The sequence below is a fragment of the Conger conger genome, chromosome 3, assembly GCF_963514075.1.
Source record: "Conger conger chromosome 3, fConCon1.1, whole genome shotgun sequence".
Lineage (NCBI taxonomy): Eukaryota > Metazoa > Chordata > Actinopteri > Anguilliformes > Congridae > Conger > Conger conger.
The window spans coordinates 73,547,935-73,562,692 of NC_083762.1; the positions used below are offsets into that span (position 1 = coordinate 73,547,935).

General features: G+C 44.2%; 1 long non-coding RNA gene across 1 annotated transcript; it reads left to right on the forward strand.

Moving 5' to 3' along the window:
* Positions 1-9,377: 9,377 nt before the first annotated feature.
* LOC133124339 (uncharacterized) lies at positions 9,378-10,750 on the forward strand. Its single transcript, XR_009708310.1, has 3 exons — positions 9,378-9,451; positions 10,019-10,097; positions 10,682-10,750. It is a non-coding gene; the product is annotated as an uncharacterized LOC133124339 (long non-coding RNA).
* The last annotated feature ends 4,008 nt before the right edge of the window (positions 10,751-14,758 follow it).

Consider the following 14,758-nt stretch of genomic DNA (forward strand, 5'->3'; position numbering starts at 1 on the left):
TGTCATCAGTGTTGTGTAGCTACCTTACTTATCTGTGATGGTCTATGATGTTCCCGTGTTCTAGTACATGACGGTGAGGCCCAGCAGGCCTTAAAAAAAGTTTCCTCCAAAGGCTAAAGCCCACTTCTGTTTGCATGGACATACCTGTCGACTGATCTCTGTTGCATTTCTCACTGAACTGTGATTTTAATATTCCTTTCATGTTTTTGTTTAAGGCTTTCAGAAAAAGTAAACGTTCTCGGTGAAACTTTTACTTTTCTTCTTTGGTTCTTTTGAAGGCATTGTTGGCTGTATGCTAAAATGATGCACTATGTGGCACCTTTGAATTGAGGCAGGTGTAGTCTGCCCCGGCAAACTGTTGAACACAGACTGTTCTGTGCATCTGTGACATCCAGGGATAGATTCCTCCAGCCTGAAATTAGCAAGAGGACATGTTTTGGGTTTTTTTTTTTGGGGGGGTGGACAGTGGGAGGAAGCTGAGCCTGCTTCTTTTTTCCAAAATGACTGCTCAACATTTCAGGCTGAATCCAGTGTCACTTATATACAGTATCTACCAGGCATACGTCCAAAAGTATCATCATAAAGGGATGTGGCTACACATATGTGGGACTGAAAGAGGGAGGGAGAGAGGGATGAATGGACAGAGGGAATTGATGAATAAATGAGTGGATGACAGGGTGCATGGATGTTTGTGTGAGTTAGCCGGACCTGTTTGCCCCCCTAACCACTTTCAGCAAAAAAAGCACCTGTAGGACTACCATTGCACAAAGCTGTGTGTACAACAGAGTTTTTATAAATCACCACTGGTGGTCTGCTCGTTGCTTTGTTTTATTGGCTGATCATCGTCTTGACTGCCGTGCCTTCATTGGCCAATTGCAGACCATTTTGGTGAAAATGTTCAAATCACTGACAGGCCAACAATCGTACCTACAGCAGACTGGTAGTGGGCCTCTAGGCTCAACCGCCATTTTGGAACGGCAGCAGATGAGAAGCATTCCCTAGCATTACTGAAGGGGCGTTGAGAGTGAAATGGCACCTGTTCTGAGACATACAGTACTGTGCAAAAGTCGCAGGCACCTGTATAACATTCTGTACAGATACGATTCTTTCAAAAATAATTAAATGAAAGGTCCTATATAAACTTACTATACACTTTTACATTATATTTTAGTAATTTGGCAGAATAGTTCAAAACTGAATCAAATGAATATTTTTTGTGACCACCCTTCGGCGTTAAAACTGCATAACTTCTCTGAGATAGCCAACGCTCTCCTGCAGTTCTATAAGGCAATCAGCAGGGAGGCTGTTCCGAGCATGTTGGAGAACTTTCCACAGTTCTTATGCAGACTTTGGTTGGCTCCTTGCTTCTGATCTCAGACAGCCTTGATCAGGTTTTTATGTAAAAATCGAATCCGACCGTCCGACATTTGTCGCATGTCTTCCCCTCTCTCTCGCTCCCATTCTTCCTGTCTCTCTATACTATATACTGTCCAATAAAGCTGAAAAAGGCCTAAAAAATATCTTAAAAAAAAAAAAAAAGTTTACTTTTTTAAATTAAATACAAAAGTGTCTCTGTAAAATTAAATCTTTTGGAAAATGAATATTTGGAAATCTCAAATGTGTTATTTTATACTTACACACACAAAAAAATAAACATATACTATATATAATAAAGTCTAGGGTGCCTAAGACTTCTGCACAGTACTGTACTTCACCGCCCGTCAGCGCTGACAGCGACACTGACGAGATGGAACATCACTTTAGCCGTTGCCACAGTTACCGCGTTTGAAATGGATTACTTGAAAACTCTGGGCCCGTCACGTATGGTGAGAAGATGCCTTCACCTCATCAAAGTGCCATTAGAGCAAAACCAGCCAGATAGCTACGTGCGGTATTTGACGCTGACTGTCGATTCATTCTCTCACAGTTCATTTGTTTATTATTAATTTTACTCATGTTAAATTCTGCCATACTTCGCAAATGTAAAATATTATAGATTTCTTGCACATAGATAAAACATGGGCACTTAGGACTTGTACATCAACCATATTGAGCATTATGACAACCACAGGTTACTGATTAGAAACCTTTCAAAATGGTTAAATGGCAGACATGGACAAGAGCAAATCAAATATTATCATATTGCTTGTATTACGATATAAATACAAGCACTTTAAGGTTTGCAGCACCAATAGCCTAATATAGCTAATAATAAAGCAATAACATTCAGACTAATGAGAAGAAATAGCAGGAGTGATAGCAGAAGAAACCTTCATACATTAATAATTTTCAGTCTTTGCCCTGCTTGGAAGCAATTTGCCTTTTTTGTAAACAGTTCCTCGGTCTCTCATCTCAGTGTTAGAAGGTTTCTGGTGTGCTCAGCAGTCCCTGCACACACATAAATACGCCATTTCAATCGTGGGCTGCAAGTGGTACACCTTCTGATAATGAAACGCTCAAATGCACTTTGACAGTATGAGGGAGCGCTGTGCGTTATGCTGCTGTACTGTTTTCATGAAATGCAACATTCAATATGTAGGCTTTACCATTTAAGAATTATTTATTCCAAAAAGCGCAGCATGCTATTGACAATTGAGGGGAGAGAAATAACATCATTATGGATTTTGCCCCTATGTATACACTCAACTGCCCACTTTATTAAGTACACCTGCTCATTACTGAAACAGGTTGCTCCTCCAAACGGCAAATCATGGCGGCTACTGAATATATAAAGCACGCAGACATGAAGTGGTTTAGTTGTTGTTAGACCGAACATTAGAAATGGGCGAGTTGCCTGATCAGAGCATTCTGACTGTGGTATGGTTGTTGGTGCCAGGCATGGTGGTTCCAGCATCCCAGTCTGTCAACGGCTGTCCTTCAGTCAATAGGATGTCAAATAAAAAACATCCTCTTACCTTACCACATAACAGCTGTCCAAAGGCACACTAGAGCAGAAAGAGGAGGCTACAGAATGCATGTGCTCATCCATACTGCCTTACATCAACAGTACAGCCTGGCAGTGGTGTTGGTCTAATGGTATGGAGAATGTTTTCCTGGCACGTATTAGATCATTTAATACCAATTGAGCACCGTGTATTTAATTGAGCATATATACTGTATTGTTATTTAAGCCTTGTTATTTAAGTCTCTGTTAGCTTAAACAAGTCTGCCCATTTTCCTCTGACTCTCATTAACAAGGTGTTTTCGCCCCCAGTGCTGCTGCTCCCTGGATGTGTTTTACTTATCGCCGCGAGCTCACTGTGCATATACTCTTATGTCCGCATTCATGGCTTTCGCTGAAGATTCGGGAGGGAGCAGAAAAGCACGGGCTCTCCTCAAGCACTGCTTCTGGGGGGGTTTGCATGAACAGTTTGCGGACAGTACATTACACCCTGCTAGGTCCTGCGGGCAGCCAATCGACCAGCACGGATCTGTGGCGTGCGATGCGATGTTGTTGTTTCGGCTGACTGGACCCCTCCCTTTCCCGGGCAACGCCAGGGCCACTGCACTGTATACTGTTCTGCAGCTTGCCTGTCTTAGATACCAGGCCATGGGGGCCATACGCTGGGGAAGTGCCTTAACAGTGGCTCTAGGGCAAAATAGTGTAGTGGCCCACTAAAAGGACGGGTGGCAGGGTAGCTTAGTGGCAGGGTGTTTGACTGGCAACTGTAGAGTTACTAGTTTGAGTCTCCCGGTCAGCGTATAGGGATGCTGACCCGCGTCTGGAGAGATGAAGTTGGTCCCTAAATGAAGCAGGAACCCTTGCCGCTAACCCGGCCCTTAACCCACAAACTACTCCAGGGGTTTTTCCCCTGTTCTCTCTCTCGCCACGCTCCTTGCAGAAGAGAACACATCCTGAATGGATCTCCCCGGGTTAAATAAAGGAAAAAAAGGCTAACTGCTCCATGAGAGGTGAATTCATCGTTAGCATAGTGGTTAGCATGGCCACCTCACCCAGGAGACCCCAGTCAGAGCCATTGGTCGCCACAGTATACTTGAAACCAATACAATATCACAATATAGTGAACTTGTAATGTGTACACATGTAACTACATCTTTACCAGCATTACTTTTTGGAGAAGAAGGAAAGCTGGTTGCTTGCTGCTACTTGGGGGAAGTTTGCTCAGGGATGTTAGCGCAGGTGTTTTTGTTTGGAATCGTGACACCACCTGGGATAATACAGAAGCACAAACCCTCCATTTTTAAGCCAACACCTTAATTGCCTTCATTTTCATGTTCCTAACAGACACTCCACCACGCTGGCATTTGGCTCGTTTTTGTTTTGGAACACAGCCTTTAACTGTGTTTTCACTAGCACTCAAAATGGAGGGATAGTGCATGGGTGGAGAAGGCAGGGGGGCAGTGACATCACACCCACCAAGCCGAGACTTGCAGGGAGTCCTAAGCAACGCCCAGTCAGAAATTTTCAATCTGGCCACCTTGTACGATTTAACGGTTCAGACTGTGGGGTGAGTGGACAGTTTTCCGGCAGTCTGCTAAAGCGGCAGGATTAATTTAAATAAATGTATTCATGGCTAGATTCATTATTTTATTATCCCCCTGGATAGAATCCAACTTGTGCTGTGAACTGATATTTTACAGTCTGGCGAAGAGAGCGAGGGAGAGAGAGAGAGGATTTCCTAAACGAGCCTTCCAGCTGTCCATCATAGATTATTTTACCCAGGAAACCTACTGAAAATCCCAGAAATCTGTGAAAATACGGATACTCTTGGCTAGCTTGGATTTTTTGCCCTCTCCCACAGATGCATTTGACTGCATTGGAGCTAGAGTGGGCTAGAGCCACCCTCCATAATAGAGAGGGGGGGATCAATCACACTGTTGCCGGGGTCACAGTGTAGGACGCGCTGTTATACGGATCCCCAGAGTGGACAAACCCAGGGGTCAATCCCAGCACTGAGCTGGGAGGGCAATACAAAAACAAAACAAGAGAAGAAGAAAAAAAAAACCAGTGCCATGGCTTTCAGACAAATAGGACAATTAACGTACGCGTGTCATCCCATTTCTCCACCTAACGACTTTCCCCATCAGCAGAAATGATCTTTCCCAATGCCCGCAGAGCCACGGGGGGGGGGGGGGGGTGGGATTATGTCAGGATTGATCCAGGAAGAGACGATGACGGAGATTGGGCTGGCTTCGCGGCGCGGTGTCCGAGGACTGGCGCCTCTCCCCCGGGACAACGCGCGGGACTCGCCCGGGCTTCACTCAGAGATTACGGGATTTGTCATCAGACGCCCCTCGCTGCGCTGCTTCTCTGCGGCTCGCCCCTCTTTCCGCCTCCCTCCCGCTCAAACAGAGGGCTTATGCTGCCACCTGCTGGCCAGCCTGTGCGCAAGCAAGCCCGCGCGGGCCCGGATCCGCCGGTCGAAAGCAGAAACCTTCGGGCGAACCCCTAAATTAAAAACACTGACCTCCCTCCTCGCGGGAACGGACTCTGGAAGCGGACAGGGGCGAGACGATATTAGCCTCCGCCGCCGTTCCCGAACTCCGGGGGTCGTCGTCCACTTTAAGCGCTCCCTCCTGCGTCTCCTCCCGGAGAGTTGAACGGGAGCTGTCTCCGCTGCTAGTTAGCGTTGCGGGCCGGGCTGTCAGTTGGGGGCGGTTGCCGTAGAGACCGCGAGGCTACAGCGAGCGGGTCGGACCGCGGTCGGCTGAGGTGTCGCGGCGCGGCAGGGCGAATGGCGGTGGCTCCGCGTTAATACCGGTCTCGCCGATATTGAAATTGCTGCCCTCCGTCAAGGCAAGCTCTTTTCTCCCGCGTTTTCTTTCATTAGCTCGTGGCTGCCTCCGGGCTGGTTGAAATTAAAAGGAGATCATTTGTGATTAGAGGCAAAGGGAACAAGTGCAGGTGTGTGGGGAAAGCTAACACTGAAGCTAATGGAGTATTCTTTTCTTTTTTACTTTTTTTTTCTCCCCTTTTCTCCAGTTTGGAACCACGAAATGGACCATACGCTCTGAAACACAGCCCCCCACCTCCAAACCACCCCCGCCCCCCCCCCCCACCCCCAATGAGTCCATGAGCTCCCGTCTGCACGTACTGCTGAACAGCTAGCAATTATTGGATATGAAAGGCATATCTCATGCTCATGACGACTGGTAGCCTGTAAGTGCCTGGCAAGACAGTAAGTGGCAGTAGCCCCCTCTCTGTACTGCACTCTGTCCCATTAAAATGAAGCTAATAGTCATCGGATTGCTGGCTCCCAGTCATTGCAAGCGACTGCCGTAGCTCGGACTCAAATGCACAGGTCAAAAAGCAAGGGCCAGCTCAAGTCTGAAAATAACACCCGTCCTGACCTGCAGCCAGCTCGACCACTTGCCAACCCAATTACCAAACTTTTTTTTTTTTTTTTTTTTTGCTCGAAAATCCATAAGATTTCCAAAGGCAAATGTCTCATGTGGCTATGTTTGAAATTCTCTTGGTTGGCCTACAGAGACCAATGCTTTTTCAATTTTAAAATTCAACACTAAGAGAAGGCATATTAAACTCATTTAACAATCTATCTTAAACATATTTTAGTTTTGAGCACTGTGTTGTAGTCCTTCCACATATAGTTATTTAGTTACAGTAAGCCAAGTCCTGTTTTCAGCTAAATTAATTCATCTTTTGGCGAAAAATGCAAAAATAATCTTGTCTCTTCAGCCGACTGCTTTCGTGCAAGCAGAAAATCCTATTTTACTAGCCAATCTTAATAAACAGGTACATCAAGGTGCTTTTTATGTTTCCTGTTTCAATTTTGCTGTAATGAATCATTTTTTGTGTGGTTTATTAAAAACATAATCACTTGAATATGTACTGTACATTCTGTATATATTATCATTCATTTATCATCACCACATATTTGAATTATCCAACACTAGGATTTTCAACCTTGGTCGACCACAGGGCTCTGATGTGTTCCGTTTTTTTTGTTTCAATTTTCGGTGTGTATTAGAGGGGTAAATCCTGTTCATGGAGAGGCTGTTTATTTCATGTGAGTGTCGCTGTGTGCCATCTTGTGTGTACTGTATGCATGTATGTTTTGCGTGTGTGTGTTAGTGTGTTAGTGTGTGTGTGTGCATGTGTACTGTGTGTGTGTGTATGTGAGTGTGTGTGAGAGTGTATACTGCGTGTGTGTGTGTGTGTGTGTGCACGTGTGCTTGTGTACTGTGTGTGTGTGTGTGTGTGTGTGTGTGTGTGTGTGTGTGCACGCCCGTGTACTGTGTGTGTGTGTGTGTGTGTGTGTGTGTGTGCGCGTGTGTGTGTATGTACTGTGTCTGTGTGCGCGTGTGTGTGTGCATGTGTACTGTGTGTGTGTGTGTGTGCGTGTGTGCACGTGTGCTTGTGTACTGTGTGTGTGTGTGTGTGTGTGTGTGTGTACTGTGTGTGTGCACGCGTGTGTACTGTGTGTGTGTGTGTGCGCGTGTGTGCGTGTGTGTGTGTGTGTGTGTGTGTGTGTGTGTACTGTGTGTGTGTGCACGTGTGTGTACTGTGTGTGTGTGTGTGCGCGTGTGTGTGTGTGTGTGTGTGTGTGTGTGTGTGTGTACTGTGTGTGTGTGCACGTGTGTGTACTGTGTGTGTATGTATGTCTGCATTCCTGCCCTTGTATGACTGAGGTGGAGAGAGAGACTGGCGGCCAGCCGAGAGCCACTGATTGTCCGTTAAGGATGAAGCCCTTTCAAGACTAGGACAGCTCACAGTCTCCAGAGATCCCATCCATCCACCTGGATGTAATAAATTTGGTTATTTTTGGGAAATGTTGATATTTCATTCCTCAGGCAGCCTGCTGACGCCTGCCACTGACACACTGTCACACTCAGCCCCCTGTCACATCCCCACCGTGACAGACCTGGGCCACCGCAGACAGGGCCGGAGTCAGACATGTCCAGGGACAGAACATACCCACGCTAAGGGAGAGGAAGGGAATTGGTCATGAAGAAATGTGCCCTGTCTGCTTCTGTGTGTGGCTCACTCAACCCGGGGAAGCAGGCCCAGAGAACATGTGACCCCTGTGACCATGGCAACAACATAGAATTCACCAGTATAATAGAAGCAAGCGCACAGCCAGAGCATTTAGCGCTGGTGCTAGGTAAAAACAGAAGACAACAAAGTGGGCCTGTCTGTCTAGCTCTCATGTATTATTTCCATACAATGACGTAGAATTGTCACATAGAGGTGCTCTGATGGAGCTGTGTCTCTGGGAGGCAGGTCTTTGGGCAGACCCGCACTGGAGAGTCATGGAAGTGCCATTGCTTTCGTACTGTATATGGAAGCCATGTGTCCCTTGTGGAAAAAAATGTTTTATTAGCATTTTCACGTGTGCCTCACAGCAAGGAGGTCCTGGGTTCGAATCCCCGTCGGCCGGGGCCTCTCTGTGCGGAGTTTGCATGTTCTCCCCGTGTCTGCGTGGGTTTCCTCCGGGTACTCCGGTTTCCTCCCACAGTCCAAAGACATGCAGGTTAGGCTGATTGGAGAGTCTAAATTGCCCATAGGTATGAGTGTGTGAGTGAATGGTGTGTGTGCCCTGCGATGGACTGGCGACCTGTCCAGGGTGTATTCCTGCCTTTCGCCCAATGTATGCTGGGATAGGCTCCAGCCCCCCTGCGACCCTGTTCGGGATAAGCGGGTTAAGATAATGGATGGATGGATGGATTTTCAAGTGTGAATTTAACATTTTCAAATATTAATATTTTCATTGAATAAAATGTCAGGTGACATGAAATCAAGGGAAATTCTACATTTTCAAGTGAACTACAGTTTTCATGTGTGAAAGCAAAATATGAACTTGAAATATTTTCCTGCTCTTATAAGTGGGATTAGTTTTATAGTTCACATATGTAGTCCTCACATATTGGATAGAGTTACAGCCATTTGGTTCCAAAACTGATTTGATGAAGGTGCCAACAGCCCCAGATGACATTCACGGATCGGAGAATGTGTGAGCGTCATGCTTTTACAATTTTCGCGAAAGATTGGCAGTTCAACCCTCAGTATAGCCACAATAAGGTTGGCACAGCAGTTGGGCTGCTGAGCAAGGCCCTTGACTTCATACTGCTCTAGGGCGGGTTGTCCCCTGCTTAGTCTAATCAACTGTACTGTGCTATTATCGCATATTATTACATATTCAGTAGTCTAGCATCATGTGGTGTCTGAGTGAATTTAACAACAGAACGTGGAGTTAATTAAGAAAAATTTAAATTAGGATTGCCTTTCCCCAAAACCTCCTCGATTTGTTTTGAGTTAACATATTGTATGTTGTCGTCGTATGTCATCGTATGTTGTCATCTGATGTTATTGTTTAAAGCTTGTATAAAGCCAAACCCCGATTGCAAACAGGAAATATGCAAACAGACGGCCTAGCCACTTCCTTTTAGCACCCCCAGCGCACATTTCATTTCAAAACTGCAGTGGAGTGTGAAAACATACAGTATTTGTCCTCCAAAGAAGTTCTCAGAGGTACGTATATCCCATGAGACTGGGTGCAGGAGAAGATCTAGCAATCATCATTCTGATCAACACTTGTATTGGAAGAGAGCTGTAAAAAAAGCAGGTGCACTTGTATGAAGCCAGTCAAGCTTTGCTCAACCCTGGTGTAAGACCAGCTTGAAATACCTGCTACCAGCGGTTTCAAAACATAGCTTGTGCTGGTCAAACCATGTTGAGTATAGAGATGGTCTAACTGGTCAACCAAGTATCAGCTGCTTCAAAACCTAGCTTGATTTTCTTTCAGCAGAGAAGTCGTGTATTTTATATATTTGAAAAAATAGTTTCTCTGTCTGCAGTTCCCTGTCTAACTGACAAAAGAGAGCAATGAGAGAGAGCGTTAAACATATTTTTCTTATGTTCTTACTACTATATTTTGATTGGAATAATTGTCCTCTTGCTACATGCTGAGGCCTGTTCTATTATTTAGTCATCTTTCAGTATCACTATCCCTCTGCTCATGCGGATGCCATTTTATATTCTCTGTTCCCTTTTCTGCACCTCACCATTTCTGATTTCACTTTCTTATTTCACTTTCAGTGGAGTGTTGCAGTTTGCTTCTATGTATGTGGGAGGGTCTGAGACCCTCTCTTGTTCCTGCAGTACACAGAGTATAAAGGTCAGAACAGTGTGTGATGTTCTCCAAAGAAATAAATCATCAACTCAGTGTCAGGTAGCATTGTGTAGTCTTTTGTCTAAGTGCGTCGCGTTTCCATGTCTTGTACCCTTGTGCACACCGTAGTCACCCTGTCAGTTCGTTCATTCATTGTTATTCGTTTCACCTGCATTTTCACTTCCTGAATTGTTTCCCCACAAATCCATACTCTCCAGCATTTATATCGGATTGATACCTGGTACAACCCCTTTTGTTTTCTACTTCCGCATTCTGCATATCCTGTCTGTCTAGTTCTGAACCGCTGTGCTTCGACCTGTTTTTGTTTTTCGACTTCGTTCTTCAGATTTTGTTTTTGTCTGCTTTGCCTGTTTGTTATCGGCCCTTCGCCTGTGACCACAAACCCATGTTGGATTATCCTTATTATACCTTTTTGCTGGGGATTTGACCCATTGCATGGACTTTTGATTATGAACTGCTTATTCCTGATATTCCTGTTTGCTGGCTACTGAACCCCGCTGACCTGCCTTTATTTGAATGAAGACTAACTAACTAACTCCTGCCTGTTGGATTTCTGCGACTGGGTCCAGTTGTTCTGCAAAGCTGATACTGAAGTTCCCCAGAGTGACACTCTGAACTTCTGAAATCCATTCTACAGGTTTGTAACTCTCTATTAACATCATGTTTCTCCCGCGTCTTGGTTAGAAATACAAAAATGTATTTTTTTTATATATTAAAAATGTTGCTACGTTTGTATGGTCAGAAATTGGTGATAAATAAGTTGTGAAGTGTCTTAGGAAAAATTATTTGATGCGAGCGTCCATGACCAAATAAAGTAATTGATGCAAGATCATCTGCTTGACATGCACAGAGAACTTAAGCAGCTTAAGAAACCTCTGTGTGTCTGAAGAAAACAAGAAAGAAATATGAAATTGAACACGTGGCATGGATGGGAAGTTACAAAGAAGGTGGAGAGAGTATAAGATTGTAGCTGGAGAAGACACTCCTCCGATATTCAGCTGGGTGTTTCACAAGTCTCTCGTATTTGATCAAATAAACAAACTCGAGTTTGACCTGACGAACACCGATATTTTGTGGCCAGCATCTGCCGTGTTGCAAGTTTCCCGCTGCTCAGGGTGTGTAAGTGAAGAGAGAGCAGCTCTGCAATTTCCCAGTCAAGACATTACATTACATTACATTACATTCATGGCATTTAGCAGACGCTCTTATCAAGAGTGACGTACAGTTAAGGAGGAGACAATCCTCCCCCGGAGCAATGCAGGGTTAAGGGCCTTGCTCAAGGGCCCAATGGCTGTGCGGATCGTATTGTGGCTACACTGGGGATCGAACCACCGACCTTGCAGGTCCCAGTCATGTACCTTAACCACTACGCTACAGGCCACTCCTGTCCACTGGTCCATAGGTCCACATTTCACCCTTTCGCCTCCAACCAGCTTAACCCAGGTCTAAGGCATGAGTCACAGCCCAGTCTATGCTTTATTAAGTCACTGTTTGCTTGACATGTGTAATTTCTGAACCCAAATGGCTAAGAGTGCGACTAAGGAAAGGATTCAATCAGCATTTGAGTAACGCAGAATATTCCTATTTCTGTCTATTTGATATTTTAATCATTTTATATGACATGAAATTGTTTTGCTTGTCCAATATTAAAAAGTCAATATACTAGACTAACCAACTATCTTGGATAACATTAATCTAATGTAAGCCCCCCACTAACCCAATGGCGAAGTTAGCGAAGCAGGGTGAAGGCATCTGCATCTGTGTCCTTCAGGTGCTGTTGGGAAGAGATTGATGTTGTTAAATGTTTTGGACTATTCAGTGGAGAATGGATCAACTAATAAATATCCCAAGTGACAAAGACAGCCGTGGCACTCGGTCTTCCGCTTTAATCTGATACCTCCTCTCGGGTCCTCTTCACACTTGTCCCTGTGTTCGATCTGCACTTACCTGGCAAGAGTGTCTACACACGATGGTTGTGGGAGTCTGGCTGCAGAACTCCCAGATCACTGCTTATGAGCCCAAACCAGAGACTCGTAAAAAGTCATAAAGTAATCCAAAAGACATAATTTTGGGTTTGGAGCCACACACCCTCCTGTGAAAATGTGGGCAAGAGGTGTCACTGGGGGCAGAGCTCCCTCATGGATGCGGATTTCTCCTTGGATCCTCGATGGGTTTTATGGCCTAGACAGGGCCCTGGAGAGCCGCAAGGTGTGCTTTTGTTTTCACCCTAAAATCAGCAACCAATTCAGACTCAAGAACCAGGTGAGATGAGTTAACTGTGTAACCAACTGCTTTAATTGATCAATTACACGCTGAGTAAAAACAAAACACCAGCACACCTTGCAGCTCTCCAGGATAAGGGTTGGCTACCCCTGCCCTTGGTATACCCCTTGTGGAAGTTAGCTCATTGCACCAGTTGCATTGAAACAATCATAATGACACCAAAAATGTGTCTGATCTTGTGTTTTCATGAATTATCTTATGCCATATATACAATACATACAATTTCAGTTACCCAATCCTGTGATAAATGTGAGAGGAGGGGTGAATTCAGGGGAGTTCAGGAAGACAGCAGTTTTTGGACAATATGTGAGTTTTTCCTCTCAAGCATTCCCATACAGTATGGGTGCAGAGAACGTGGGGGCTAAGAATGTGTGCTACTGGGGGGAGGAGGTTAAATTAGTTTACAACCACTTTATTGCCACAGCACCAGAGGAAGCCACCAAGCCACCTGGTGCTGATCAGCTCACTGATAAGTGAGGAATAGTAATTCCAGCCTTTCACTAACCCATGTTTTTTTTGTTGTTGTTCAAAGGGAAAACTATGGAGGCTCTACGTCCTGGCCTGGTTCTGGTTCTGGTTCTGTGTGCGGCTGGATCAGTCCAAGGTCAACCACCAGGCGTGAAGGAAAGATATGTACATTTCCTTGAGCAGCATGTCGATGCTTACATGAATGCACATAAATGTACCAGTGTTATGGGGAGACTGAGACTCACAGAGCCTGATGGAAAAACTTGCAAAGCAGTCAACACCTTCATTCAGGCTGATAAAAGACACGTCAAAGATATTTGTACCTCAGGGACCACAGTAGGCAATCTGGTGCAAAGTGGACAACCCTTTCCGTTAATCATATGTAAATTTAGCGGAGGGAAACCCTATTACCCCCATTGTGAATATCGGGGAGTTCAAGACACCAGATACATTAGAATTGCCTGTGAACAGGGTTGGCCTGTGCACTACGGTGGTGACATTATACTTGTTTAAAGCCAAGGTAAAGAAATGCCAGAATCTTTAATCCGTTGCCAACATTGCAAGTTCTTTCCGTTCTTCTGTCAATCCTGATACACAAAACAGTGCTGTCAGCTACAGCTGGCTTTTTCCATTTAAACTGTGTTTGCTTCTGTATTGCATAGTAATTGCTCTTATTGCCATATTTCATTTATTACTGAATGCATTACACTGCTCTTGTGTTAACAGTTTTGTTTTTTGATGGAGACACACTATAATATACTCAACCAGACACAAGAACAAAAACAACAAGTTGAAAATGCACCCAAGGATGAGTTTCCTCTGGAGAGGAAACCAATCCGTACAAATACTTTGATTTAATGAATTTTGTTTGCTCTTATTAGTCATTACAACAGTTTAGTGCATGAAGATTATTATAAATGAAATGATCATTCCTTCTGTACTGTCAGTGTCCTTTAACAGAGGCATCATAGCTCCAGGAAATACACATGTAGTGGCATAGTAGTTGCATTTGTGGGATGATGTCATTGGTGATTTGTGAACTCTTCTAAATTAAAACAAATGATCAAAAATACCATGCGCTGTATCATGTATTATGAACACATGTCTCAGAAGAAAATGTTTTTCTATGCTTGCTATAAAGATTTTTAGTAAAAACACTTTGCCATAATAATTGTTTCTGTGTTGTTTGTTATTATTATTTGTTGCAGTCGTTTTATTATACTGGGTGATGTTACAATGCTTCCCAGATGTATAAATGCAGTCTCATTGCTGATCTTTTTCCACATTTCTCTTTTTTACGGAGCCCGTAAAGAAACATTGCAAGAAAAAAATAAAAAAGTGAAGTATCTCATGCTCACAAGAAAAATATAAGGCGTCCGACTAGCAAAGCTGTGATACTCGGTACAAATCCCGGCCGCTGACGTTTTAATGTTAAAACTAATTATATAAAATCAACTTTACTGTGCCATTTAGCTGATGCTTTGGATAAAAGTGTCAGCGAAATAGCACATTATTACATATTCGGTAGTCTAGTAGAACAGAACGTGAAATTAATGAAGAGAAATAGAAATTTGGATTGCCCTTCCCCAGATCTGCCGGACACACATTCTCGATTTGTTCTGATTTTATATAGTTGTATGTTGTAGTTATTCTTTAAATCTTGTATAAAGCTGAACCTGTGATCCATCCACCATATCTGCTGCATATCTGACAACAGCATGACGGTATGAGGCTCATTTGATACCTTGGACCCTTTATGACTTGTTGGCCATTTAGCCAACAAATGTGTTCTATACTGTATCAGCATAATTTACAGCTGTGTCTAGGCCCGCCCCCCAATTCCTATAGAGATCCATTCAAATGCGTTTTAGTATTACTTGTTGGACAACCTGAAA